This window comes from Carassius gibelio, chromosome B23 (genome assembly GCF_023724105.1).
Source record: "Carassius gibelio isolate Cgi1373 ecotype wild population from Czech Republic chromosome B23, carGib1.2-hapl.c, whole genome shotgun sequence".
NCBI lineage: Eukaryota > Metazoa > Chordata > Actinopteri > Cypriniformes > Cyprinidae > Carassius > Carassius gibelio.
The window spans coordinates 20,194,184-20,220,325 of NC_068418.1; the positions used below are offsets into that span (position 1 = coordinate 20,194,184).

General features: G+C 37.0%; 1 long non-coding RNA gene across 1 annotated transcript; it reads right to left on the reverse strand.

Annotated features, from left to right (window-relative positions):
- Positions 1 to 278: 278 nt before the first annotated feature.
- LOC128012182 (uncharacterized) lies at positions 279 to 2,794 on the reverse strand. Its single transcript, XR_008182717.1, has 7 exons — positions 2,663 to 2,794; positions 2,549 to 2,572; positions 2,368 to 2,442; positions 2,161 to 2,296; positions 854 to 965; positions 647 to 756; positions 279 to 407 (listed from the first exon to the last, which is right to left on the reverse strand). It is a non-coding gene; the product is annotated as an uncharacterized LOC128012182 (long non-coding RNA).
- Positions 2,795 to 26,142: the final 23,348 nt, after the last annotated feature.

Here is a 26,142-nt window from a genome sequence, read left to right on the forward strand (position 1 = left end):
TGCTATATAAATAAACTTGCCTTGCCTTGCCTTGCCTTACTTCTATATTATACTGCTTTTCCTATAAAACATATAACTGGCCATATATCTCTTATTGTTTTAATCAGTAATACATTTGATTATATATAGGCCTTCTAAGATTTGTGTCAAAGAAATGTTAGTGTAATAAACTGTGCCAAGTCATATGATTGTTTAAAGGACATCAGTGTGTGTGAAGGAGGGGAGGCAGATTTCATTTCAAATGCAATTTATTTTTGTATAATTTTTTTTTTCCAATAAACAAATTTAAAGCAGATTTAAGGAAAAAAGAGAATCATAAGAGAAACAGCAATGGTATTGCTAAAGAAAAGGATATGCTGCTTCTGCTCTTCCAGGCCGTTTCCTCATCGACTGATGTAAATCATGCTCTGTGACATTGAGACAGAAGACAAGCATTGCAGCATTTTAGATTTTTATTGAGATCTCTGAGTGAAATAATACAATGAACCAACTTTATCAAGGTGTTGAAAATCAATCAAACCTCTTAGAGAAAATAATTGTCATAACGTATCAAAACTGTTTTTGTGTTTAATAGAATTCCCACTACTAAAATTTGTAAGTAGAAAAATAACTGAACATCAACAATAAGAATAGTTTTTTTACTCACATTCTAATTTGCAGTAGTATGTCACTTCCAGGTACTTCCTGATACCGTAACACAGATCAGAGAACACTGAATTTGAAGCAGTTAGAAGACAAGACCTTTTTCCATTGCACCTTACAAAGAAAAAAACAAGTATTGCATTCATTTTTATTAATTTTACATTGTTACTTACTGTAAGTGATTCTAATCTAGATGATATTTCTGCTGTACCTGGAACTTAAACTGGCAGTCTGAGGATAATAACAATCTGCTGATTTATCAAGGCAGGGTGCCACATCCCGGCGTCCATAATTGGCGTGATGAATAGCAATAACACCTCTATCTGATTAAGAAAAACTGACGTTAATGATCATAATTTCATGCCAAAGCATCACAGGTAAAATATGTTTTACGAGAAAATACATTGTCTGTGTATTTATAAATATCACATTTCATTAAATGTGTTACTTGCTGTTTCTTTGTAATTATTTGTGAACTTTATTAGCTCTTTCCTAGTGAAAATTAGCTAAACATATGGGTAAAAAAGACCTTTAAGATGATTCTTACCACAGACAATGACAGTTTGGCTGCTTTCACAATGTGTTCTAGGATTATTTAGGTGGAAAAAAGGAACAAGGGTCATTAATATTAGCAAAAGGATATGAATGTTAAAGGGTTAGTTCACACCAAAATTCTTGCATTAATTACTCACCCTCATGTTGTTCAAAACCCGTAAGAACATTGTTCATCTTTGGAACAAAAATTATGATTTATTTTTATTTTTTATTATTAAAACTGAGAGCTCTCCGACCCTCCATAGACAGCAATGCAACTGAAATCTTCCCAGACACAGAAACGTAGTAAAGAAATCTGTAAAACCATCCATGTGACATACAGAGAATACTTTTTATGCACAAAGAAAACAAAATAACAATTTATTTAACAATTCTTTTCCCGCGAGTTAATATTGTTTACACTTAGGGTGAAGCATTCAAATGCATTGTGATTGGTGGAAAATTGTAACTCGCAGGAGAAGAGTTGTTGAATAAAGTCGTCATTTTTGTTTTGCCATGTATGTCGCATGGAATGTTTTACCGATGTTTTTGCTACATTTCAGCGTCTGGGAAAATTTTATTTGCTTTTCTGTCTATGGGAGGAAAATATCTTAATATGTGTTCCGAAGATGAACAAAGGTCTTATGGATTTTGAACGACATGAGGATGAGTAATTATTAACCAAATTTTCATTTTGGGGTAACACTAAGCCTTTAAGATTATCAACTTCAAATTTTAGGTTGGAAATTATATGTGTATAATTATTGACTTACTAAGAGGGCGACACTGATAAGACACATGCAGGTATTTATAGGTCCCATAACAAGGATCAGAGAAAACTGAGTTCAATGCTTGAACAGAACAGCTTTTTTTCCATTACACCTGATTCATGGACAGACAATGTCAAGTATTTAAAAATGAAGATTTGAAAGGGTAACGGTTTTGCAAAGTAATAAAATGTTCTCTATTATCAGTTAATCCTACCTTGTGGTCATCGTTTGGAGGGATGTTTTTTGGAAGCAGTGAACATTTGTGAGCCACTCACGTCGTTGTCCAGCAGAGCATAAACTGCCATCATTGCTTCCATAGTTGGCATCACTGACATGTATGAATCCCGTGTCTAACACGTAAGAAGACCACGAGAATCATTGTTAAGTTTAAACACACTGCTTTCGAGTCTTGATTACTCACCACAACTGAGGGATGCAGTTTGTCCTTCACAGGCCACTGTTTGTTTTATTGGATTACTTGCAGAGAGGAAACATGCTGTTTAGGTGAGAAAAGTAAAATTATTTGAAATAAATAATTAAGTTTTGTCCTGTATTAAAAAGTGTGACTTCTAACAGCTTTGCACATTAACTGGACATCTTACCATGTTGACACAGCAACAGCAGCACTGTAAAATCAAACAGAAACAAATACTGTATTGAAAATACTGAATCTAACAAATTGAATAAAAATATAAATTTAAAAAACCAATACATACAGGTAATCCCACTTCGTTTTTCCATCAGGATGGTATATTGGTACATGTGAACGAAAAGAAAACCTTGTCTTCATATGAAATGTTACATTCATGAGCATACTGTATTTATAAAAAATGCAGCAGACGTATCGCCACCTGTTGGCAATAGATAACAAAAGAGGAAATTACAGTTACACTTCATAATCTTTTAAATTTAAATGCTGAAATCATAACAGGTTTGTTGAAGGTACCTGTAGCTGGTATTCTTCAAAGTGAGGTAACGAAGTGTGATTGTGAAAGGAAGGTTCCCTGAGCTGTCATCTTGGTGTTAAAATATGATATATCATTTATCTGCATAAGAAATTTTAAGATTGCCTGCATTTTTCTCTGAAAGTTTGATGTGATCTTTAACATTCATACTTATGAAATAGATGTTTCTTCTTGTTTTTCAGACAAAGTTACTTCAGGTTTTAGCATTTCATAATCTGAATTTTTAACCTATTTTAGATATAAGTGATTACACTTGTCTGTACAGACTGTTCCCATTTTGCAATATTTTTTTTCTTTATGAGTAGAAGAACATATGCAAATTTGTATCATTGGTTGTGTATTTACAGACACCCTTAAAAATGTTAAAAACAAAATTGCCACAATTTCACATGTTAATAATAAAGTACCTAAACCCACTGTTGCTATATGTTACATATGATGTTGATCTCTAACAGAAGCTTCACTCTAAAAAAAGATGGCTCATTACTGATATTCTGGATCTCCTCCATCCAGCTACACAGACTGTAAACACATTCTTAACAGGTAGATGATTTCTTTCTTAAAATGTCTATTATAACTTTCAAATTGTCACTGGTTTCCTACCAATCATGTCTCTTTCTCTTTTTAGTTAAGAGAACATGTAAGTGTGTCCAGCCATTTTAAGTATACTTATCTCCTCTTCACCACTAAGTAACAAAAATATAAACATTTTGGTCCATATTGTTAGATTTTTTTTTTTTTTTTTTTTTTTTTTTTACATTTTTATTATTTGGGTCTATGCATAAACATACACAATCACAGCTGCATGACTTTATATGCTTTTTACAAAAACAAATGGAAAGAGATACATTGTAACTCCAAAGTTAATTGTGCATTTCAGATGCTGTCACATCCCACAACCATAATCTGCAGAGAGAAAATGCCACTTAATCACATACGCCATTTAATAAAAATACAGTGTTTCTCCATATTTTTTAATTACGCTCTGCATTGTGGATACAGGAAACTCAGTAGACAATCGGCGCGAAACCAGTGCTTTAACAGGCGCCATTATTCACAGATATTGTCTCGGTCAAAATCTCATTTTAAAGTCGGATTTAGGATTTTGAGAACGGCTCTTACTCTTCCTTTGTAAATTATGTTTTGTAAAATGTAACAAACTGTAACGTTAACTTAGTTGCCGCCTGGCTTGTTTGGCAAATGGATGTCGGAGCCGTCTCATTCAATGTGTTCAGCATAACGTTACCGTCTCATCTTACACTTCTAACATTATACAATGTGAAGATACGTGTTACAGTACTCACTTTCAGTTATATAAATAAAGGTTTATTAAGAGAATTATTGCTTTTTATTGTTGTTAATGCAGTCTAACGTTTTTTGTAAATGAGCGTGTTGTAAAGCATCCGCATATTAATGTTAAGTTACTGAGGTGATATTGAGCAGCTGTGATAACGTTAAATCTGAAGTATGGTAACTTACAACTATTTTTAGAGCGTTTTATGCCTTGAAGTAATGGGCAAGAGGAGAAGACACCATTAAGGTTACGACTTTTTATTTAAAAGATATTATATGACCAGGAGAAGATCTGACATCACGGAGTTCTTCAAGGATAACACACCTTTTCTGCCAAATGAGGTAGGTTTAGACATTTTATCGGCTTGTTATTGTTAAACACACATACACACACAGACACTCGATAAGTTAATTCTGTAACTTTACTTACACACTGTCCGTGAACACGCAGAGAATTCCACTTTAGAGAGTGCGCCAGGAGCGCATCGAGTTCTCTCTCACTTACACAGACAAAAGCACGCAAAATTGTCAAAATGAGGACACTTGATTGCATTTTCATCATAATACAGTGTGATAATTGTAGCAAAATACAATGAGAATTTCAGAATGCATTCTGAGCCAAAGGTGCCGCAAAGTGGTGTTTTAAATTTCCATTATTATTAGTCCCTGACAGCAAGCAGTTTCAGTCCAGATCCGGCCCACATCTGGCCAGCATTAAATCCATGCGGGCCAGATGTGTGCTGGATCTGGACTGAAACTGCTTGCTGTCAGGGGTGCATTGAAGAAGTGGATTGACACTTACATACACGATGTGTCAATTGCATTTTCACTTAATACCTCGCGATGGATAAAAAGTCAGTGTGGATTGAAATGCATTTGAAAATGGAAGACTCCCCTGACCTGTCAATCGTTAGGATACATCAAGGTGGGGCTCGGCAACAGGACACACAACAAGTCAATATTCAGTCAACCAAATGCCATTGAAACGTCTTATATGTAAGAGTCAATGCATTTAAGAAAAATAAAAGATTTAAATCACCATTTTGCTGCACATTTGGCTCAGAATGCATTCTGAAATTCTCACAGCATTTTTGCTACAATTATTATGAGGTATTATGATTAAAATGTGTTCTACCCTCAAGCCTAAATACATTTAGGAAAAAGGGCAATAAATAATAATTTTGCTACGGTTTTTGCTTGGACATTTTAAACATATCTAATCAATTTGGGTAATACATTTTCATTTTAATCTTGCAACTTATAAAGTGTTTAAATGTTTTTAATTTGCATATTAAAACAAGTGTAGATATGTAAATCATATAATAGAATTTCCATTTTGAACAAAATTTTGGATACATGTATGGTAAAATGTAAATTAAAACACAGAACTACATTACCATTTTACAAAAAAATTCTGTCATTAATCACTCACCCTCATGTTGTTCCGAACCTGTAAGACCTTCGTTCATCTTCAGAACACAAATTAAGATATTTTTGATGGAATCTGAAAGCTTTCTGACCCTGCTTAGACAGCAAGGGCCCTACCACGATCAATGTACAGAAACATAGTATAAGGACATTGTTAAAATGGTCCATGTAACATCAGTGATTCAAATGTAATTTTACAAAAATAATACTTTATATAAAATGCTGTAAAAAATAAAGTTTTTTTATTTTTTATTTTTTTGATGTCAATTGTAGATGCAGATAATTTAGCATGAAAAAGAGGTTAGTAATCTAACTAGGGTTAGTTAGTGAAAAATCTAATTCCAATCCTGTTAGACTTCTGTTAATTTTTGGAACATTAGTGAAGATCCTAAAAAGGATTAAAAAATGAAATCTGACAGCTGTACTGTATTGGACGTTGAAATGGTAGTTGCATAGGGTGTCAATTGAGGGACAGAAAGCACAGAGATTTCATCAAAAATAATCTTCATTTGTGTTTCAAAAATGAATGGAAATCGTATGGATTTTGAATGGTATGAGAATAACTGATGTCAAAATTCACATTTTGTGCTTTTTAAATAATGGGAAATCTATGGGAAAATGGTGTCACTTCACTTGACTTGACTATTGACTATAAGTCTGTATAATTGTTAAGAATGACAGCCCTGTCTTTGTATTAATATGAAAATGTTAATTTCTGTGACCACTATTTGGTACAACACCAATATTGTACAAGTACCTGTTCGTGATTTTGTTTTTTTCTGCATGCTGCTGTTTAAACTAAAAATTGTTCTATAATACAAGCCTTTCAATGGTGGTTTTCACATTGTTAAATTGATGTCAAAATATTTTTGTCTTCACCTGTTTAAGGCAAAAAAAAAAAAAAAAAAAAAGATATTTTTCAGAATGTTCTCTTGAGGTAAAAATAAACCATGTCAAATTTGAACATATTGTACTGGATTTTTTTTGCTACAGAAGAGGCCTATGCTATATGTATTTTTAAATCTGCATAACAGATTTTCTGTTCATGGTACGGAAGAAAATTTTAATTAATCTACAGAATTTTCCATTTTAATGTTGAAGGAAGTGTCCGTAAATTTAACAGAAAATGTCCTGGTAATTTTCTGCCAGTACATTATCTGTTTTTTTTTTTATGGATTTTTTTTTTTTTTTTACAGTCTGGAGCACATGTATAATAATATATATATATATATTTTAAATATGCTACTGAATTCCATGTAAAATTCATGACATATTTGAATTGACCGGACTTGAAAGTTTGATTGTGATCTTACACATTCATACTTATGAAATAGATGTTTCTTCTTGTTTTTCAAACAAAGTTACTTCAGGTTTTAGCATTTCATAATCTGAATTTTTAACCTATTTTAGATATAAGTGATTACACTTGTCTGTACAGACTGTTCCCATTTTGCAATATTTTTTTTTTCTTTATGAGTAGAAGAACATATGCAAATTTGTATCATTGGTTGGTTGTGAATCTGCAGACACCCTAAAAAAAATGTAAAAAATACAAAATTGCCACAATTTCACATGTTAATAATAAAGTACCTAAACCCACTGTTGCTATATGTTACATATGATGTTGATCTCTAACAGAAGCTTCACTCTAAAAAGAGATGGCTCATTACTGATATTCTGGATCTCCTCCATCCAGCTACACAGACTGTAAACACATTCTTAACAGGTAGATGATTTCTTTCTTAAAATGTCTATTATAACTTTCAGATTGTCACTGGTTTCCTACCAATCATGTCTCTTTCTCTTTTTAGTTTAAGAGAACATGTAAGTGTGTCCAGCCATTTTAAGGATACTTATCTCCTCTTCACCACTTTTTTTTTTTTACATTTTTATTATTTGGGTCTATGCATAAGCATACACAGTCACAGCTGCATGACCTTATATGCTCATATCTTTTAGGATGTCATAAACAATTGGTTTTACAAAAACAAATGGAAAGAGATACATTGTAACTCTAAAGTTAATGCTTTTCAGATGCTGTCACATCCCACAACCATAATCTGCAGAAATGCCACTTAATCACACCGAAATACACATGATGATGTTTTTGCAGGCATCATAGAGGATTTTGAAAATACAGTTTTTCACTTGAAATTGGTATTCGTTTCATTTTCTGTTTCTATTTTGTTTTACTTCTTTAAGTATTTATTTATGTTCAATGTCAATTTAACACAATCTCCTGTCACAAGTCCAATCACTTTCCTCAGTCACCATCCCAGCCTACTTGGAACTACATTTCCCAGCCTCCCTTCTGTTTCACACCTGCACACAGTCAGCCACGTCAGCATACCTGCCACAGATGATTTATTCTGGCATAAAAGCAGTCATTCTGTCTCTCTGTTTGATAAATCTGTTAGACACACCTTTTATTCTGTATAAATGTATGTAACTATAATATTGTTGAACATCAAACTGTATAAAAATTAGTGTTGGGCAGAGCAAGGCTTCATGAAACACTGAAACAGTCAAAGCAAATATACTGAAACAATTCGACACCCGTCTCTATATTTTTAATGATGTTCTCGTAACAAGGTTCGGGAGTAGCACGTCAGATCCTTAGCCTAATCAACACAGGTGGACCACAATCTAGTAATCAATCCCACAGTATAAATATCGCTGACTTACCTCTATCCATTGATGATTAATCAGCATTCGGTTCGCTGTTATGTCATAGCTGTCTGTCATCTTATTACAGACCCAATTTTCCTTCCCACGAAGAGATCTGTACTGGGGATTTTTTCAGATCTGCCAATATTTGCCGGACCCATGACCACTCCTACCTTGCCCAAACATGGCCGCCAAACACCATTGAGCGCTATCGTGACAGCTGCTCTTCTCGCCAAGCCACACGTTGTGGCCAATAGACCATGCAAAGCCCCGAGCTTGTCTTGCTCAACACCACAGTCGTCCCACTCTAGACCGGGCTCTCCTCAAGCACTGGAATCGCAGCAGCAGCAGGCTTTAAATCAGTCTAGGCCGCACCCCAGTTCTCAAAGCTTACCAATTCGATGCGGGTGCTCCCATCGGACGTTGGTGAGAGCCTCCAGGCTAGGTAACCTTACCTTTTCCTTCCTAAGGCCGGCGAGACTTACCCATTCGATGTGTGTGCTCCCATCGAACGCCGGCGAGACCCTCCCGGTCACACAACTTACCTTTCCTTCTACACCCGAAGAGGTTTACCCATTCGATGCCGTGAGTAGGAAGCTCCCATCGGATGTCGGTGAGAACCTTCCGGCTAGACAATCTTACCTTTTCCATCCTTCTGCTAGCAAGGCTTACCCATTCGATGCTCCCATTCAATTATTACATTTTTTAATGCCGGCGAGAGCCTCCTTGCCAGACAACCTTTGCTTTCCATCTGTATAGTATGTTCATAGTACACCTATCTGTATATCGTGCTTATAGTATTTAATATCTGTAAATTATGTCCATAATACTTACATGTATAGTTATTGTACATATTATAGACCTTTATTCTGTACTTACTGCTTATTGCACTTCTGGTTAGATGCTAACTGCATTTCTTTGCCTTGTACCTACATGTGCAGTGACAATAAAGTTGAATCTAATCTAATCTAATCTAATCTACAGCCGCCAAGCCGTAATTTCGATCATGCACTATCCAGCTCCCACAGGAGGCTGGCAAGAACCTCCTTTTCCATTCTACGGTCAACGAGCCTTTCCCGTCTGATGCTGTGAGCACAAGCTCCCATCAGATGTTGGCGAGAGCCTCACAGCCACCAAAACTTACCTCTTCCATCCTACGGCCAGCGACACTGACCCAGCCAATACAGCGGGCATGAAGTTCCTGTTGAATGCTGGTGAGAACCTCCTGGGCACACTACTTTACCTTTCCATCTTCATCTGGAAAGTGCTTACCCATTTGATGCCGTGAGTAAAAGCTCCCGTCGGACGTCGGCGAGAGTCTCCCGGCTAGACAAACTCACCTTTTCCTTTCCTATGGCCAGAGAGGCTTACCCGTTCGATCGTGTGTGTGCTCCCATCGGACGTCGGCGAGAACTTCCTGGACAGACAACCTTACTTTTCCAATCTATGGTCAGCGCGACTTACCCGTTCGATCGTGTGTGCTCTCGTTGGACATCGGTGAGAGTCTTCAGGCCACATAACTTTACCTTTCCATTTCCAACTTTACCTCTCCACAAGCGAGTCTCATCCATCCGATGCCATGAGTATCGACCACCTATCGGATGTTGCAAGAGTCTCCTTGTCGGTCAGCCCAAAAAAACTTTTTATCTGCCAAACCGAGATGACTCAGACGTCCTGAGTCCTGAGTCTTAATCTCCAGTTGGAAGCTTCATGGACCCTCTCGGTCAGCCATTTGCCATTTCACCCTCTGAATAGCAGTGGCTTATCAGCCAGTAGGGCCATATGCCGACACGTGACCTATTCCAGTTGAGGCAACACGGGCCCTCCCGTTCGGGCTATACAACCACGCTGCTCCTCCTCATCAGTCGGTAGGACTCACCGTTCCAATGCTGTGAGCTCCCGTTAAGCATCGGCTCGAGCCCTACTGACCAGGTGCCTCTAACCACATAGTCCAGTATCTGCAGCCGGTAGGGCCTACCCTTCCAACGCTTAAGTCGCTCCCACTGGAGTAAGTAGGCTCTTCCGGCCCGCCAACGAGATGACTTCTCAGAAAATAAAATCAGCCCCCGCCAGTACTCAATGCTTTTTCGGGGGGCATTCTTAATCTGGCGACTGTCCTCTTGTCCATTTGCTTTTTGGGGGCTCAAGTTCACTTTATAAATAGTCGGGGAAGGGAGGGGGGGGGGGGGTAATCAAGGTTAGGGCTATTTCCGAGCTTGGAGCCCTTCCCCGTACAACACGCCAAATACGCTGTAAGAATGAACTCATGAAAGTATTGCTCTAAAATAGCACTGACAATGAATCAGTTAAGTGAATATAGTTTATATGTTGTGCTTTTCAAACCAACATGTGGGTTGGGGTAGTGGTTAGTGTGCATGACTGGCATTTTGCTAGAGCCTGTCTCTTTGGTTTCAAATTTCAGATGAAGCATGTATATAAAAATAATACAAATTTAACCCAAATATAAAAGCCCACTGGAGCACATATATAATGTGAAAAAACAATGAGAAAAAACAAACAAAACAAAAATATATATAAATAGGCTATATTTTCAAGAGTTGAATAAACATATTTGGAATTTGGCATTCAAACCAACTACAGCCAATTGGCAAACAAAAAGTAATGGAAGTTTGACTCCTAACCCTAGGATTGTGGGTTTGAGTCTCGGGCCAGCAATACCATGACTGAGGTGCCATTGAGCAAGGCACCGAACCCCCAACTGCTCCCCTGGTGCTGCAGCATAAATGGCTGCCCGCTGCTCTGGGTGTGTGTTCATGGTTTGTGTGTGTTCACTGCACTTTGGATAAGTTAAATACAGAGCACGAATTCTGAGTATGGGTCACCATACTTTCCTGAATGTCATGTCACTTTTACTTTTCACTTTCATATTAATTTGTCTAAACAAGAAAAAGCATAGGTCTACTGTGCTTTATTGTGTCTAAATGTTTGCTTTTATTTTTACGGGAAGTCTGGCAGCTGCACCAAAGAAAGCTGTGGAAATTATAGTTTAGAAGCTGTAGATTTGGTTTAAACTAGCGGATTACACTTACACACACTACTACATGGGCGCGATCATCGCAACATATTCTATCAAAGCACACAGATCCTGAATATAATCAGTTAAAGGGTTCAAATGATGTGATTTACATTTTTCCTTTCTCTTTGGAGTGTTACATGCACTTTGTACATGAAGAAGATCTGTAAAGTTGCAAAGACTAAAGTCTCAAATCCAAAGAGATATTCTTTATAAAAGTTAAGACTCTGCCACGCCCTCCTAAAAATGCTCGTTGTAACATGCCCACACATTTCTTTCACAATGTGGAAAGATTTTCATAATACCACTCAAATGTTCAAGCAAAGAAAGAAGGCATAACTTTTATTCACGCTGTTGTCGTTGTCGCCATGTTGTGGAGACGTTGTTTTATTTTGAAAGCAAAACTACTTACATTGGCCTTGCAAAAGAGGACACAACTAGTAATCAGTGGTTAAGCTGTATTTCAACACTGCTCCAGAACAGTTCAACCCAAATATTCAGATCTGTGCAGTGCATTTTACAGAGGATGAGGACTGTTTCCTGAACCACAGCCTACAATGCTTCTGTGCACAAAGGCTGCTTCTATAAATTGGGCCAGTTCCAACTTTATAAGGAGAGTTTGCTTCTGACTCAAATATAAGTATGTTTTCGTATTTAAAGAATTTGCCACCGATGATTCAAATGCGAGTTTTGAGCAGTGTAGAGTAGCAATTTTTGTATCTTGGTTTTCTCGTCAAGCCACGACACATGGCATCACAGTATGGTAAGGGGCGTAACATTTTCATCACACATTTGAGGCATTCAGCCAATCACAAAGCACTGGATAGCTGACCAATCACCGTACACCTCGCTTTTCAGAATGATAATAAACAAGTTACTAAACTACCGACAAGTTAACAAACGGATATAGAAAGTGTGCTTTGATGCGTTCTAGTGTAGAGATGGTGTTGGGATGTGGCAGGCCACTTTCCTTTACAAGTTTCAGCTCATACATCTTTGGTGTAAACTCACCTAAACCAAATGCTTTGAGAGCATCAGCGAACCCCTTTCAAAAATATTGCTTCCATTGACCCCCTATGATCTTCGAATGCCCCTGTTGAGAAACTCTAATCTATAACAACATAGCATCAAGTCAGCAACTTTTTTCAAGCACAGTCACCTCTCACATTATAAAATCTATATATGTAAATAAGGTACAAATGATTAAACCGTTTTAAAAAGTTCAGACCTGACACATAAAAAGCCTTTTTTATAGAAATCTTGGAAATCACATTCAAGATATTAATTCTTTATGAAGTGCAATTAAGACTGAACAACACATATTGTAAAGTCACTGAATGTCTTGATGTAAAGCTTAAAATGTTCTTTTTTGAAGTTTTTTTTTCAGAGGCTGAGACGTAGCCTATCAGTGAAATGCAAATGTATTCAAGAACCGGAACGGTTTTCTCCCAAAGGAGACCGGCCCACCATTTAATGGACCATCACAATGAAAACGTGATGACTGAAAGGTTGCTAACATAAAAAAAAAAAGTATAATATTAAAGTCAAGAGTGAATCAGAATCAGTCATACCTTTTCTTTCCTTATTTAACTCCAGCACATCTTGCCATTTCTCCCTCACTATCTCATACACACCGGAGGCAATGTCAGAGTCTGACTGGAGAGAGAAGCAGACAGATTTCACCTGATTAATCGCAAGTGTGTGGCCTTGTGGAGTGAAAGAGAGAGAAAAGTCAGGGGAAGGTGAGGGATGAGGATGTTTGATGGACTGCTAGACTCTACTGTTTTATTTCAGCTGCACTGACATTTTTCTCTCCCTGTTTCCACAAGGAGCACTTTAAAGGACCAGTTCACCCAAAAATGATACTATAATTTACTTTACCCTAAATTTACCCTCAAGTCAAACCAATGATAGTTCTAGAAGTTCTAAAATTTACCAAACCTAAATAAGCTACGTTGAAATATATATATATATATATATTTAATTTTATGGTCCACAATGAACAATATTACAGAAAATTTCAGAATGTTAATGATATAGCAAAATATTGTAAAAAATAAAAATAAAAAAAAAATTGTACAAAAACATCTTTACTAAACCAGTGTTTTATAATTAATTACGGAACTTCTAAAATGTACCAGACCTAAATACTTACAAAAAAACTGTTGCTAAAAGAAAATAAATAGTACATGTCACCCAAACAACTCACTTCTGTTCACAATTCACTTAAAAATTTTTCAAAATGATTACAAAGCACATTTACTTAATATAACTAATTATATTAACATAATTTAATATAACTCTAATTGTGTTCATCTGAAAGAAAAAAGGCATATACATTTAGGCTGGCTTGAGGGCAATAAATTATGAGATAATTTCATTTTGCGTGAACTATTCCTTTAAACAAGAGCAATGCTGATTCAAGCTTATTAAAAGATTATGAAGTGTGCATTGTTATTATTTTTAATCAGGAGGGAAAAAATAATAATAATTTGGACTTAGAAGGATTTAGATATGCAGGTGAAAACTCGTGCATGTGTTGGATTGGAGGGTGAGTCCCTACTGGGGGGCCTATAAAGACCCCTGGTGAAAATTCTGCCCTGGCAAGATTTATATATAAATATATATATAAAAAAGTGCTGGCTCAAATCTTTTAAAGCTGCCATAGCAGCCAAACCAGCAGAACAATATTGCCATTTTTGTAAATTAACGCATGAATACAGAAATGCATGGGAATAATCCTCTAATCTTGTTCATTTTAGAGCACTGTGAGGCACTGAGTTTGCCGTTGCCCACCACTGCGGATTACTGGAGCTCATTAAACACACAGATGAATTATTGAAATGGTCAGGGGCCTTTTGCTTCTATCCAAATTGAAGACAAAGGGGACTGGGAAATGAATGCTTTATCAGGGCCGGACAGCTCTCCCACATGCGGCAACTCCTGGGCACAACATCGGTGCGATCGACCCCTCCAAAGCTCCAAGATTAAATGCTTTATTGACTGTTGGAGGGGCATCAAAGCGAACAGGCTCACACATGAACTCACCTTCAAATGTCGCAGTCTCTGTCCTAGTCTGCACGCTATTGATGGGAGGTCCTGTATTTGGTTGTGGCTTTGTGGATTTTAAATTCGGGTTTTGTAGGATTTAAAAAAAGACAATGAATAGGTAATGCCAAAGGATGTTAGACTTATAGAACTTAAATCTCTTTCTTTTTTGTTAGGCACATAGAAACACCCTGGCACCCAGAACACACAAGAAAATGCATAGCAATGTACAGAAAAAGAAAAAAAAAAACTTAGATAACATAGGAAAAAAATGCTAAATTCCACTTGGAACACTTTAGCAACTACTTAGTAACACCCAGCTACTTTTTCATACTCACTATCCAACAATGAGACCAAATGAGAATACAAGACTATAAAGTTACATTTTTCAAAACATTAATGTTACATTTTAGATATTGTGCAGCTGCCATAGAAGCCAACAAATTAACTGGGGGAAAGATTGCAGATTCTACCCAAACTATAAGGCTTCAGCATCCATCTAAATAGCTCTTTAACAAGAGGCATATTCAAGCTCTGACTTGTCACCTTCCATTGCCAATGCACTTGTTCCTGTAGCGTGTCCTCAATCTGGCAACCCGTGTGAGGATTGAATCTGAAGTGAAGTGGGCTGGGGAAAAAACTCCCTCCAATATTTTGAAAATAGACTTCTGTACCTATTTCAGCCACTATCTATCAATATTACATACTGCACCTTTAATAATAAAATCAACAACAATAGAGTCAACAGACAGTAAAACACTATAACAACTGCATAGCATAAGATTTGAAATGTAAAAAACACTAATGAACAGTTCATGCTAAAATTCGCTAGTCTTGAACGTCGGCAGCTAGTTGTGTCTTTCTCTGCGTGGGTGCGAGGCGTTCATGCAGGCGTGCGGTAAAGGGCAGAGTCTGATTGAGCTGAAGCGAAGGCAAAGGCCAGGCTATCTAAAGAGCAATTGTAGGTGGGCTTATTGGCTTTTCCAAATTACTGGTATTATTTGTGGAGTTGAAGTCCTCTACATTTTATAAGAGTCCATACACTTTCAATATTTTGGAAAGAGCCAGAGGTATTGATGCTCAGAGAGACTAGATTTTCACTTTATCTGGTACCTGCACCTGTGGGCTGCCTTCCCACCGCCCCTTTCCTTCTGAGGTACATTCAAGCCCTCGTCAACATTCCTACTCCACATTGCCTGTGACATTAAATTAAATAGGTTATTGACTGACCAATAAGTTGGCAATGAGTCACTGATCCAAAAGGCTCCGGGTCACTGCACCAGAAATCAAAGCATAATGGATGTTGAGCACCTGAACTACTTCCATGTACATGTATTATTTTTGTCTAATTTGTATCGATGGTAATCCCATTGCTTTTGATGGATAGCCACTGGCAGGTACAACAACACCTGCAGACAACATACTGTAGTCTATCTTGCTGTCTGTGGATCCCTTAAATGTACAGTGATTTTCTCTTATTTCATTGCTATTGCATTCTTGGTACTTTTTTTTTTTTTTTTTTTTTTTACCCAGTACTATTTTTTTTGTTACCCAGTGTAAACTTTATTTCTTCAGTGGAAAACAATGTTTTGTTTGTGTGTGTGTGTGTGTGTTGGTCTACACAAAGTCAATGGGGTGCAATTTTATTTTAAGGTTAAGTAAATATGAGGGTGAGTATATATGACATAATTGTCATATTTGGTGAACTATACTGTGATGAACATCAATTCATTTAAAAAAAAAAAAAAACTGATCTTAAATTAAACCAATACAGCCAGTGCAGCATTTTTGTTAACAATTTTGTAAAAAAATAAAAAAATAAATAAATAAAAGAGAGAGAGAGAGAGAGAGAGAGAGAGAGAGAGAGAGAGAGAGAGAGAGAGAGGGAGATATCATCTTGCATAACTAAGATATTTAGGTAATATTTTGCATATGGTATCTGTACTAATCAATAATGTTTAATAATAATCAGGGTTGCCAGGTCTGCAAAACAATGCTATTCAGAATTAGCCTAAAACACTGTCATGTTTTTCAAAATGTTTGTCAAAAATAGTGTTTCAGTTTAGTTTCTTTAACTCGTGACCTAGTATACTTAGGGCCCCTTCAAGTTGACCACACCTAATTTGCTTGAATGCATGCTGGGAATTTACAAACCTTTATAGTTAATTAAAAATAAATCAATTAACATATTAATAAATTTGAGACTGGACTGGAGACTTTGGACTGGAAAATCGTGAGCACTATTAAACATTGTAGCGGTTTGCTATATTCTTCCCATTAAATAGGGAGTTGAGCCTACTTCCACCTATCCCATCATGCACACTCTGCACCTTAAAAGTGTTGATGCAAAGCCAGAGCACCTCCATGATCAATTGCACTTGCAGGGTGATGCAAGTCAGCTGCAGTAGGAGTTCCTCTGTGTTCCTCCTGCTGAATCTCCAGTTGTGGGGTGAAGAGCTGAGTGTAAACGCAAGGTTTTTTTTTTTTCTGCTGTGAAAATGTATCTTAAAAAATCTTAAGTCACTGAAGACCATGGAGTTGTGATTGATGTGATACCACCTGCCATGATTTAATGTATGCTGAGATACCAAAGAAAATGACAATAAATCTCTCTGTGTGGTTCCCTCAAACAGAAATGTGTTAGGGCATCCAGCAGGCAAAAGAAGCTCTGCAGACATCATTATTCTGAACACTGCTACAATGACCCAAACAAAAGATGGCAATGGGATGATACTAACAAAACCTAACATCCATTTTAGATGACCTATTTGACTTTTTTTTAGATGAATCCAGGGAGTTTTATACAAATTTGAACTAAATATGTTCATGGTTGTTGTTGTTGTTGTTGTTTTAAGAAAAGCTGTTCTTTGAACCTTTAACCATCAAAGAATCTTGAAATGTATCATGGTTTCCATAAAAGTATCAAGTTGTATAATTGTATTCAACATTGGCATTATTAATAATAATAATAAAAATGAATTGACATTAATAATAATAATAAAAATGTTTCCTGAACACCAAATCAGCATGTTAGAATGTGACACTGAAGACTGGAGGAGTTTTGAAATCAAAGGAATAAATTACATTTGACAGATTTAATTTACAATATATTAAATTAGAATCAGTTTAAAATATTTTTGTTGTCATGTATTTTTATATTACTGTCTGTTAACTTTTGAATGATAGTGTGTAGTATATATAGCATATGCAGGTGATTGTTTAGCACTAAATTTTATATTTAGTAATAATATGTATTACAGTATTAAACTGGAACATACTCAAATACTGTTAATATTAATTAAGTATTGATCAGTATTAATTTAGGAAATGAGGAATATATTGTTATCTAATAAGGATCATTTGACAGATTAAGGCTAAAACCCTATAAAATGTTTTAGCATCACAGGGAGCTGAGCAGCATTAAGTTCATTTCTTTTAAATAATGTGAAAATGTGTTCAGATTTGGGATGCACTGAAGGTCACTTCTACTTCTTCCAACTTTGATTCTCTGTACTTTTCAATCCCTCCATTTCGTTCAACCTTCAAACAAACAATGTTCAGTCCGAGAGTGGCAAGCAGCAGCCAATGGCTTTCTGAACCTTTTAGTGTTCTTCTCTCGGCGGCGGTTTTGTATTTGCTTTTAATTTGTATCGATCTTTTTCACGGGCTTCCATTTTACTGATGTCAAAGGGCTGAGAGAGCATTACAATATACAATGTTTTCTCTCTGCTCTTATCGGGCGGGAAATGAAAAGCAAATGGCACCTTTCTGCCGGGACGTGTGGCCGCGTGGATGGACAGGGCTTTGAAGCGAAGGCCGAAATTGAAAAGGTCATGAGTTCACCTCCCTGGACAATGACAAGCGTCCCCTTCCTCCTCTGGCCAAGTCCGTGAGGAGATTAAACGTATCAGCAAGATAAGCCAAGGAATCAGCTGCCATGGTTTTCGGTGGCAGCCGACTGCCTGATCGAAAGAGGTAGAAGAGCTGGCGTTTGCCAAAAAGACTGACACAGGGCTTGGGACGGACCGAATCACTCACCGCTGACCTTGGAATGATCTTTACCCACCAGACACTTTCATCTCTTGTTTTGAGGGAGGGAATCCTACAGCAGACAAAACAAATCAATAGTCGAGCAACAAAAGGATCAGTCAATTTGATTAGCTGCGATATGATAACAGACTTCACTCTGCAATGAACTAGCTTTCTTCCTCAGATTGAGTTCCAGTTTGCATCCATTTAATAAAAGCAGTAGCCAGTTGGAAAACCATTTGGGATTTAAAGCAAAAGTAGTGTTACAGTAGATGGGTAACAGATCTTTTTTTTTTTTACAAAATATGAGTTTAGACTGGAATACAGACTAATTGCATCCAGTCAATGGATTTCATATGTTTGATATTTTAAGACTTTAGAGCACATATTGTTTTCATTTGTAAATTAAAGAACAATTTGGAACTAGCCCCTAAGGCTACCTCTACAAAAAAATTGCTTTCACCTTTACAGGAGTGTGATATGAAGAGTGTACAAAGTAACGCATATACACTTTAACTCTAACGCATTATAGCGCTTATATATCATTGCTCTTTTTGTTGTTTTTGATTGCTTCCACTGTCTACATCAGTTAGTCACTTTGGATAAAAGCGTTTGCTAAATGAATAAATGTAAATGTAACGCATCTATAGCAAAAGCGTGAAAGTGCGTAGCACATAACATGCACAATACTAGTATAAACACGGATATCTATTGGTATAATATGCGTCACATGACTAAAATTGTCATAGTTTTCAAAAGCCTCCATTTTCATAGTCCACACTACAACGCGAAAACTGCGTTTTCAAATTTATTCACTTTGGAGAGCGTTTTCAAAAGGCTCAGTTTTCCTTGAATAAAAATGGTCTCTCAGTGTGGACGGAAGGCCAAAATTTAGAGAAAAATATGGGTTCTCAAATTAAAACATATTAGTGCGGACAAGGCCTAAGATGAACCAATGACAGCCAACTAATAAGCTAAAGCAGTGTCCAAGTGTTCAAGTGGTATCCAACATTTATCCAGGAGGGCCAGTGTCCTGCAGAGATTAGTTTTCACCTGCCTGCAAGTTTCTAAAGACCACGATTAGCTGGTTCAGGTGTGTTTCATTGGATTTGGGTACCAACCTCCACAGGACACTAAACTCTGGCCCTCCAAAGAGCAGGATTAGACAACTCAGATTTAATAAAAAATATACTGATGTTAATTAAGAAAGAAGTGGGGTTTATGTGAATCTCAACAGAAAGAAGCATGGCATCTAACCAGAAGATTAAAAGATGAAATGTGATCAAAAATGACAAGCTCACAAAAAGATACAAATAAATAAAAATGCATGGGCAAATTATTTATAATAAGATCAATAAGATGCATTTAAAAAAATAGATGCATTTGAAAAATAGGTGAATTTTCACTTCATCTGACTTTAAATAGATTGGAATCAAACATAGCACTAGTGATGCCAAAATCCCTGGTTTGAACAGATCAATAACTACCTCTAACAATGATCAGATGGTATACGATCAAAAAGAAAAGAATACAAATATAGAATAAAATGCTATATAATGATATATTAAATCTGACAAATAATAACATTCAAGAATACACACAGTAAACAAATCCCTGCTTATAACAACAGCAGCAGCTGCAGCATTAACATCTTATCTGCAAACTAAATTCCATCCCATATCTGATTAATATTTGACATTTTAAATATTCATGAGAAAAAAAAAATCGTTGGAGCATTGTTATTCATAAACCATCAAATTCCACAACCGCCAAGTTGTTAATCTTGTCCCTGGGTTTTCAATTACGTCTTTTGAAAAGGATTTTAATACATTTCCCAGAAATGAAGGCGATGTCCACCTGTGTACAGAACCTGGCTAAGCTTCAATCATACAGGTTATTATTTATTAAAGACTCTGTCTGCTTAAACTCCCATATGATATCAACCTTCCTTATTGACCTAATCGCTTCACACACACACACACAAACACACACATAGTTCGTGCTGTGCAGGGCAGACAGATCCAGACTGGCGCTACCAGACAGGCCAGCACAGATGGAGAAACCAGGCACACAAAAGCGTCTCACACCGCAAGGGGCAGTTGAATCCACACACACGATATGATAAACGCGCGACCACCTCAGGAGAGATGCCCACGTTTAAACCCAAAGCGATGGCTGGAAAGTGAAAGAAGAGGAACATGAAAAAGAGAAAACAAATCCCTCAGCATTTAGATCCCTCAAAAAATAATTTTTAACAAATTCAACCCCCGTCGAGTTCCATACCTCGCCTGTGCTGACGGGACAGTCAGCCGCCGAGTCCTCTGGCCCTTTTCTGCCCCCCGATGCTGGAATTAGCCAGTTCAAATGACAGGGCTGCCTCGAAGGCCTACAGAAGGCGGCCCAGCGCTCCTGAGGTTTCAAAGGGCCGATGAGCGGCCAGCCAGACGCTGTCAGGGGGAGACGTGGGTGTGTGGTGAGGAGATAACCTGCTCTGGACGGGCTCTCCCTGGCCTCTCTGACAGGCTTATTAACGGAACCTGCTGAGGGAGAGCTTTCTATCACCAGAAGAGATCTAAAGGAAGGAGAGAGAGCGAAAAAAACAACCTTATCACTGGGACACCGAGGATTAGAGTCTGGTCTCCTCTGATAAATTAATTATTCCCTCTTATCTGTCACTCTCCAAGGCTGTCAGACGAAGCTACCTAAAGCCAAATCAACAGAGCCCAGGTAGAGGCACCAATGATGGAATAGTGTTTAATAAAAATAAAAAAACTACTACAAACTATACTGTATTGTCATATGAATCAGTAATTCTCATAGTCAGATTAAAGCTATATTTGATTCTCTAAAAAGAACCAGGGATTAGGAATAGGCAATTCGATTACACTAGTATTTGTTGCATTTTGTGTATTCCATTTATTGGAAGAATCATCTCCTAAGAGTCATTTGTTGGGGCATCTGATTACACTTGTAGCCGAAAGTTTTTGATTCACTAAAAAGACCCATCTCAAGAGAGTAATTTATTCAGGAATCTGATTAGATTGATTACACTGTGTGTTTTACATTCAATTAAAATATCTGACTCAAGGGATTCATTTGTTTAGGATTCAGACTACACTGGTTGCGCTGAATATTCACTGAAAAATGATCAGTTCAAAACAGTCACTAGTTCAGGAATCATACTACATACTGGTTGTGCTGTATGTGTTTAATTCACACACACACACACACACACACACACACACACACACACACACACACACACACACACACACACACACGCAAAAAGGTTCGAGAGTCATTTGTTTGAAAATTGGTCTACACTGCATGCTCTGTGTTTTAGTTTCATTTAAAATAATAAGAACAAATTGTTGAGAAATTATTGCTGTCATCAAATAAATTTTAGATCTTTAAAAGTACATTAACATTATGTTATTATGGTCTTGGAAGCCTGAACTTTCCTTCAGGAAACTTTCCCAGAAAAAAGGTAGCTACAGTATAATTTAAAGTGGCAATTTCATATGAAACTGAAATTGTGTGAAAACATACTTTATTGTGTTTTATTTTATTTATCCTTTTTTAAAGCCTGAATGTCCACCCCTTCAATGTTACTGCTGTGCAAACAGATACAAAAACGTATGAAACATATCAAACGTACAAATGAGATCATACCAATTCTCCAACCTTAAAAGAGTTTGTTGACAAAAACACTGCCTGATAAGTCATCGACTGCCTTTCAGACGCAGCCAGTCTATACTTACATTACACTATGCCCATAGGAAGTGACTGTGTCAGGAGACTCGTTTTAGATGATTCACCTTGCTGCTGAATTTTTTAGATGCTTTGGTGCAAGCATTTTCGTCTGAGAAGTCTGAACTTGGCCGTAAACAAGCACGACAGGAGGTTAAATATATATATATATATATTCAAATTGCCTCACTCCAATGAAGACTCAATCACAAAAAGCCAGAAATGTTTGTGATCCCCAGAGCTTTGCCAGTGTATGCTGAGTGAGAGGCAGCGAGCCATTCACTCCTGTGAACAATAACTCTTCAGATAGAGCCAAGATAGCCTTCTGTTTAATTCACACAAATGGCAATTTGAATTATTAAACAGACCCTTTCTTTTGGGCAATTAATTGTGTGCTATTGACTATTGCAGTGACTGAAGATAATGTTCCCAGCTGGATTGTACTAAGAGAATCAAACCCCAGAGATCCCGTCAACATAATTGCAAAAATTACAGTGTATTTTACAATATAAGTCTTATTTTCCATCATTATGTTGTTTTTTTTGCGTTGTATAATGCAGCTCTTCTTAATTACCCATTTTCCAAGATATTTCCAAGTCCAATGCGAAAAAAATTTTTCCCTCCATAAAAGCAAAATAAAAAAGATAATTTAAAAAAAAATTATATATTTTCCCTTGAGGTCAATATACAAATTACCTGGTTCTAGACAATTATAATTGCACTTTTTTATGATTTTAATCCCACTGACTTGCATTGTATAAGGGAAACAAATACATTTTTCTAAATATATTTTTAAAATAAGGTTTATGTCACTATCGCTTTAAATTTAGTGTAAAATAGACTCTTTGAGGATTCATTGCACCTGCATATCACAGAAAAGTACTTAAGATCACAACCCTTGGCACTAGCTAATGAATATGTCAATACCCAGAAAGGAAAAAAAAAAAAGTCTATTTGCATCAAAAGCAAGTGACGATTCCTATGTGAACAATTTGGTCGCTCACATGTGAGTTTATATGTTGATGAGCTACAAAGGCCTTATGTGGAAGCAGATCTTGTTCCTGTTCCCTCCAATTCCCAGCCCACCGCTGAAGCATTTGGCACTGGAACATCTGAGGGATGGCAGGAGAGGAAAGATGCCACATTGGACTTGCTGTAGCGGGAAGTATGAGGTGAATACTAATGTTCCTCATGTTTTATTAACCCTCCATCCATCCGGTCTCAATCTAGACGCTCATGAAACAAAATCATCAATCCCTGAGCTGTAATGAGAGGAAGATGCCGATCAGGGCCGGAGGGAGGGGAGGCTGCTGGAGTTGGGGAAAACTAATATTTGACAGTGCTCCTCTGAGACGACATTATGAAAATGCTCAGCTGCAGGGAGGGTGCGGGGCACGAGCGCTGTGCTGTCACCGTGCCAACTCTGAATCTGTTTGAGACTGTTTGTTTGAAACCCCTTCACTTTATATGTTTGTGAGAGGCGGAAGGATCACTTCTCATCCCCTGCCATGGCTTGTGAAGAACTACGACACTCAGAGTAAAAGACATCAGGCTACATAAGCTTGCGTGGAAAAGAAAATGCAAGGTCAATGTTCAACCAATGAAAGCCCTTTCTCTTGCATCTTCCTCGTGTTGTTATGTCGTTTTGACCCATTCTTTGAAAACACATTTTCAAAGCTCCCTGACAAACACTATTCCTTTACTTCACCAGCATTTTACAACAACTATTGTCTTACGTATCCGCACCGGCCCTTCAGTAAGAATCAAATATTGAAAAAACACACTTTATCGACATCTCATAGCAAACTGGTTATCATTTAGCACCAACAGCAATATTTTTGAAGGATCCAAAAAAAATACTATGGGGGAACAACAGCACTACTGGTAATTTTCATTAAATATGATGCAAATTAGGGCCTAAAAAAACACTTAAATTGACAATTGAATATCATTCATGTTTAGAAAATGCTGTTTTTTACCTCAGGAGGTCGAACTAAATGATGAATCCCTACAGCTTTTATTAATTTTTTATGGGATTTAAAATGTTTCAGCAATTAACATTTAAATACATTAAAACTAAACAGAAAAAATAAAAGAGAAAACAAAATGACCTTATTCACATAATAATAATAATAATAATAATAATAAAACACTGGTAATGTGGACAAATTAAAATGAAGACTAAATTTAATTATTAAAAATTACATTTAAGTTAACATTTTATTTTGATGATCCCATTTGAGCATTCTGTTGATTAAAATTAAACCATATTTAATTTATGGATAGAAATGTATACAGTATAATTAATCTATAAGGGTAGAAATATGTATATAAGTAAGTGTAACTAAATGTAAGTAAAATATCATTACATTTAGTTGCTAGCTGTATATTTTGGTGGCATCACTCCACGTAACTATATTTTAAATAAAATACTTTCTGATTGGCTGTCAGCCTTCATTCCAATTTCTGTTGTCTGTGTAGACAAACAAATGATTAGCTAAATCATTAGAAACTTATCACATCATGCCCACACAGGTTTCATTTTGCCACTGTAATCATGACTTGTGATTATGACATGGCACTACAGTGGCTCCCTGCTCAGTCAGTGTAAAAATACTGAAATAAACAAGGGACTTGGATTTGGCTCTTAGGGATGCTGTTTACTCTTCTATAAAACAACTGTAACCCTCCCATGTCATTACGGTTAGATTTTATGACACTTCTAAAACATGCTGTTTTTTGAAACCTAATTGGTCATTCCCAGAAGCACACTCTTGTAACGTCCTGTTTTATTAGTATCACCAGACCGGTAAATAGGATCAGAGACATACATAGCGAGAGTTAGATGCTTGTTTTGCTGATATTCGTTAATTCCCTGCTTTTCTCCCAAACAGATGTGAAACTGCTTACACTTTAAGATTTATTCACATCTTAATGACTTTTTAGTGCCTACCTCATCACGCTGGTAAAAGCTCAAGGTGTTCTTTGCAAGGAAACATTTTGACAGAGTTCTCCTTGGTCCCCCCCTTAAATCTGCAGATGGGATCCACCCCGGTGTGCGGTTTGACAGAGCAACAGTCTGAAGGCCGTTTCCTCGGATAAGGTTCCCACCCCCCACTGCATGGCCTGGCCGGAGAGACATGATTTAAATAAATTTAATGAGTGCTGGAATCCATTAATGTCAGGGACCTGACCTGGGCCAGATGGAGGTCTGGGCATTAGGAGCTCTATTACATTTAACAAGTCCTGAACCACGAGCTGGAAAGGCCACGTCTGGCAGAGCAGCAAGATGCTTGAAGAAGAGAGTCGAGTGTGGAAGATGGCCTTCTTGCAGCCTAGCCGTAATTCTTCTAAAGGTCAGGGTGATACACGTACTGAAGCGCTGTTCCATGTTAACCAAAGTCTCTGGCAGAAACACATCCACCGGCTAATTTGATTCTCTGGGCTGCACTTCGCCCTCCCTGCTGCTGCTGTCACTTTAAAACAAGACTACATGGGAGATCTGTTCCAAAACAAAGTCAGCCGCCTTCTGAGACAACATCCCAACTGTCATGCAGCTCAATAAGTGAGAAATTTGGAACATTCTACATGAACAGCAATGCAACTCTGCACAGCCTCACAATTGTTTCCAATGTATTTATTTTCTCCAGGGAAACTGATTTTTTTTGATAGTTTTTAAAGAAAGACCTGTTGTGAGCTCTGATGTAGTTAATCGATGGAATATGCTTTTTTGTCAAAATACCTAAATACCTGTATATGCATATGCTTATTTATTTATTTATTTATTTATTTTTTGCTTCAAATATATACACTTGTGATGTTGTGATTCATCTGGTAGCTGTTTTGCTTGGTTCATGGCTTGAAATACTTCAAACACCTTTTAAATCCCTATGGGAAAAAATGAATGAAAAACAATACTTCTGGAACCACCACGCTGAGAAAAAAAAGTGGACAAGCACTAATGCACTCACAGATGAATAGG